This window comes from Salvelinus namaycush, chromosome 6 (genome assembly GCF_016432855.1).
Source record: "Salvelinus namaycush isolate Seneca chromosome 6, SaNama_1.0, whole genome shotgun sequence".
Lineage (NCBI taxonomy): Eukaryota > Metazoa > Chordata > Actinopteri > Salmoniformes > Salmonidae > Salvelinus > Salvelinus namaycush.
The window spans coordinates 42,866,199-42,871,553 of NC_052312.1; positions in this window are offsets into that span (position 1 = coordinate 42,866,199).

Genomic DNA, 5,355 nt, shown 5'->3' on the forward strand with positions numbered 1-5,355 from the left:
ATAAATAGTAATAGAAATGGTAGATACTACTGTACCCCTGATAATTTGGTCAGATAACCGTGTGTGTGTGTTTGTGTGTGTGTGTGTGTGTGTCTATGTGTACAGTAGGTGACATGTCCATGATAGCTATCTAATAACTATAGTTATGCTAGGTAATGGTTTGGCTTATCATGTTCATGTCTATGTAGAAGAAGACTGTAGGGGGAAGTGGATAGGACTCAGGGACAGGTATCAGAGAGAGAGAAGGGCAGAGAAAGAGAAGAAGAGGTCTGGGTCAGCAGCTTCAGGCCAGCAGCCTTGGCGCTTCTGCCACATTCTTTCTTTTCTGGATACATTTATTGTGCCTGGATCCATTTATTGTGCCTAGGGCAATGAGTGGCAATTTTACAGCCAGACCCTCTACTACGTCATCCACAAGTGTTGTCCCCACCGGTGCATCAAGACCCTCTACAACGTCTACATCATCCACGAGTATGACCACCACCGGTGCAGCCATGGAAGATTATGAAATGGAGGAAGCACCTCTGGATCTAGGACCACCTGAGATTATTATGAACCTCACGGAAGTGACCACTGAGGACCTCGTTGAACAGCATGTGGCCCATGGAGAGAAACGAAGAGGAACAACGTCACACCAGGCGTCATCGGAGGTACCAGCCCCCAGATCCATTCAACTCATTTCAGCAGAGGCTCCTCCAAGCCGTCAAGAGGGATGCAGCCCAACCTGATGCTCACAGGAAGGAGGATGAAGAGACCCTCTTTGCCATGAGCCTGGTGCCAACACTGAAGAGGCTGCCTCAGCAAAGACAAGCAGCAGTCAAGGTTAAAATGTATCAGCTGCTTTTCGATGACAAGTTCAAGGGTACGTTTTTTTTTCTCTCCACATCACAGGTAGTGTCATAAGTGTTGCGACAGTAAAGTAGGTCATTTTTACAGTATACTCATGTAGGTTAATTGGTATTTCAGATCAAAGTATAAATATGAGGAACATGTATAGCTGTTGTTTCTGGGTTAGAAAATATCCTAAAACAACAGTTTGCTGTCTAAATATTTGCCTGTCACATTCATCTTTTGATCTGAAATACAAATTCCATGAGTAAACAGCAAGTATTACCAACTTTACCACACTGTTCCTATATTTATGCCACTAACTACACTATACAAGCAGTATTTAGTTAACATAAATCTCACCTTTTATGGTGTCATATTATGTTAAGCTTGTATGTGTTGTTTTTCTCTTCCCTTTCAGAAATGGAGTCAATTTAGCCGGCCAGCTCACAGGAAGGACAGGAAGAGGAGAGGAAGGACAGGAAGGCCAGGAAGAGGAGAGGAAGGACAGGAAGGACAGGAAGAGGAGAGGAAGGACAGAAAGGACAGGAAGAGGAGAGGAAGGACAGGAAGGACAGGAAGAGGAGAGGAAGGACAGGAAGGACAGGAAGAGGAGAGGAAGGACAGGAAGGACAGGAAGAGGAGAGGAAGGACAGGAAGAGGAGAGGAAGGACAGGAAGGACAGGAAGAGGAGAGGAAGGACAGGAAGGACAGGAAGAGGAGAGGAAGGACAGGAAGAGGACAGGAAGGACAGGAAGAGGACAGGAAGGACAGGAAGAGGAGAGGAAGGACAGGAAGAGGAGAGGAAGGACAGGAAGAGGAGAGGAAGGACAGGAAGAAGAGAGGAAGGACAGGAAGGACAGGAAGAGGAGAGGAAGGACAGGAAGAGGACAGGAAGGACAGGAAGAGGACAGGAAGGACAGGAAGAGGACAGGAAGGACAGAAAGAGGAGAGGAAGGACAGGAAGAGGACAGGAAGGACAGGAAGAGGAGTTGTCTGGTTGTTGTTTTGACCTCCCTCATTGTACCTTTCTTTTCACACACGTCAGTTCTGTTTAAATTCAGTCAATTCATAAAGTCATTTGTTTATAAAGTCTTAGGATAGCATTCATTATTAGTGTTACATAGATTTCTGAATTGACAGAATTGAAACTCACACACCGGAGAATTCACAGATGCTCTTGTTGGTCTCTTACGAGACTAAATGTGAATATATTTCTTTCATTTAAAACCACTTGAAAACCAGAGTGTTGAAACTGTTTGTGAAGTTATGTTCCATCGACTGGTCCATGACGTCCAAGGGCCATTTGTTTGTTTAGCTGTGTTATGGTAACACATTATTTTATTTTTTACAGAGACACACACACACACACACCTCTTCTCCACTCCTCTCTGTGCCTCAGATCTCTAGTGCCCTGCCCTCTCTCTTTATGGCCATGTCTGAAGTTCCCCTACTACGTCTAGGCTTTATGAGTTGTCCCTGTATCTGTCTGCAGTTGTGCCAAAAATACATGCTCTTGTTGTTCTCTTACAGATTACAGGCTACACATTCATTTTATTTATTTTTTACACGCACATACACACCTCTTTTAATAGTTCTATTTTTTTTAAACATTTTTACAACACACATACCTGTCATGTTCTTTCCTGTACTTGAATACTAATTAAATAATGTTTTCATAGTCAGTTGTTTCAGTTGTTTATTAATATCTCATTTAGACTTAATCTGCTTATTTCTTGATGAAAGTAAAAACACATTCTCTTCCTAATTTGTTTTTTTCCACCTGTATTTTGTCAGGCCAGTGGACATGGTGGTAAACTGTACTATTTGTATGGACCCTAGGTTACCCTTTCCCTTTGTTATCATACTAACTGTATGTCGTATAACCTTAATAAGTGCTCCTGCTCACCTGATGTACCATGCCAGGTGTGTTTAATACTGACGTTAATGGGAGAGGGAAGGGGTTTTAAGGTGTGGTCTTTACTCCCAAATTTCACTTAAATATAACTTCCAAATGAAGAGAGACAATGATACATAAAGTAATCTGGGGGAAAAATGCAACTTTATGGACAACGGTGGATGGTTCTTAAAATAACCTTTGTGGTAGGGGGCTCTTAAAAGAGCAGTTTCACTCCACGGCATACTGCCATGGGACTTCACCTGCTGGCGATGAGAAGTAGGTGGTCAGCTTCTCCCTCACCTGGAGTGCCTGTCTGGGGGCGTTGTTGGCACCTGCCCTGGTGACATCAGGTAGGTGACCATTTGGCCTGCCCATCTCCATCCGGAGCGGCTCCTGGAATGACCTCCGCGGGTAGTTATAGAGAACACATGTGGCCTTCACGCAGGCATCGACATTTGAGGGGCTGAGACCAAGCACTCTCCAATACATTCTCCACCGGGCTGCCAGAATCCCAAAGGTGCATTCAACAACTAACCTTGCCCTGGACAATCGTTTATTAAAGATCCTTACAGGCTTTGGCAATGGCAGCTGGCGTCCAGCGTAGGGCCTCATGAGGTTGGGTCTTAAAGGGAAGGCCTCGTCGCCGACGAAGATGTGGGGAACAGGTCCCAGGTCTTCAGCTCCAGGGAGTGATGCAGGTGGTGGAATCTCCAATGCGCCATCCTGAAGTGCCTGGCCGAAGGCAGAGTCCCGGGGGGTCCCGCCATCACTTCCCTTGCCGTAAACACCAACATCGACAACATGGAAACAGTAGATGGCATCTACTACAGCCAAGAGTACAACTGAATATGTACCCTTGTAGTTGTAGAATTGCGAACCTGAGCACGGTGGAGCCTGGATTACTACATGTTTCCCGTCAATGGAGCCAAGACAGTTGGGGAAATTCCACCTCTCCAGGAACTCGGCAGCGATGACCCTCCAGTCTTCCTCCTTGGGGACAGGCATGTATTCACCAACCAGACAGTCCCAAATGGCTTGTGCCACAGAGAGGACAATGCCTGCCACCGTGGACTGTCCAACTCGGAAGCTGAATCCAATGGTCCTGTAGGATTCCCCTGTCGCCAAGAATCTAAAATATAATTCAAAATAATTATCAATATTGTGTGTAAATTGAATTCCACCCACATATTATATCTACTCATATATCTACCTCATTACAGTTTATTATGCTCTACTAATTATATTGTAATACTCATCAACCATCATTAACAATGCCTTGAAACACTACAATTCAGTCTATGACTATATCAATAAACTGTAGCCCAGGCCAACTCTACTCTTAGAAAGAATGGTACTATCTATTTAAAAGGGTTCCCCGGTTGTCCCCATAGGAGATCCCTTTTTGGTTACAGGTAGTACCCCTTTTGGCTCCATGTAGAACCCTATTGGGTTCCATGTATAACATTTTCTCCAAAGGGTTATACCTGGAACCAAAAATGGTTATCCTATGGGGAAAGCAGAAGGACAGTTTTTCTCTAAGAGTATGTGAGTCCAATAAGAATGTAATGAATGACTGTAACTGTCTTGAACAACAATGGATCCTGGAGAAGACTAGCCTACCTTCATCAGGGCAGAAGGCACCTCAACTTTATTTTCATTTGGTAACATTGCATAATTAAAAAAGGATTATAAACCAACTTTGGGAAAAGTTATAGTCCTAATGAACATTCTGTAAAAGTACATCTGATATCAAATAGGGACTATTAACTAGAGAGCCCTTTAGCTAGCTAGGTTGAACATAAAAATAATGTATCAATCAATGATGGTATCAAAGGCTTTAAAAATGTACTAGAATGTAGCTTACCGGAGACAAATCGCCAGGCGTTCAACTGGGCTGATGGACTCCCGGTAGTTGGTATCCATCCGGGCGATCCTGGCTCCAACCATCTGGAGCAGGTGATCGAACTGGCTTCGGTCCAGACGAAAGTAACTTCGGAATTCCTCTCCAAACATTCGAAGCTCTTGAATGAGACGGTGGAGTCTGCTTTCGGGACTTGAACCATCTCTGGACCCACACAGACCTGCGCTTTCGGCGGGGCTGGTCCCGGGCCCAACAGCGTGATCAAGACCACCTTCCTCACAGTTGGTCTCATTGTTGAAAGAGCCTATGCTGCTATCTTGACTATTTATTATTGCATTTCGCTCCAAAACTGCATTTGAGGGAAATTATATTATAGGCTCTCACAATTAATTTGTGGATGTCATCGAATAAATAATATACTTGGCAAATAAATGAATAAAAAATGTAAAGAAATTCTCCAGTCAAACTGTTTTTATTATGTAATCCCACATTTTTTTTACTGGATATGTGTGCAACAAAAATTAAACATTCACATTTTGCTACTTACTTTCAAGTAAGTCTGCGCATACAATTTGATGCATACGTTCGATAAATCGAACGTATTCACCACACGGAACGCACTACAACTGCCTCTGCAACGCAATGCTGCAAGGCAAACGCAGCGTTCCATTGGAAATGAATGTACTTCTGGTGTTTCGAAACGCATGACGCAGTCGGTGTGTTCGAAGCGTAACGTTAGCAGCAAACCAAACATCACATGAAGGCG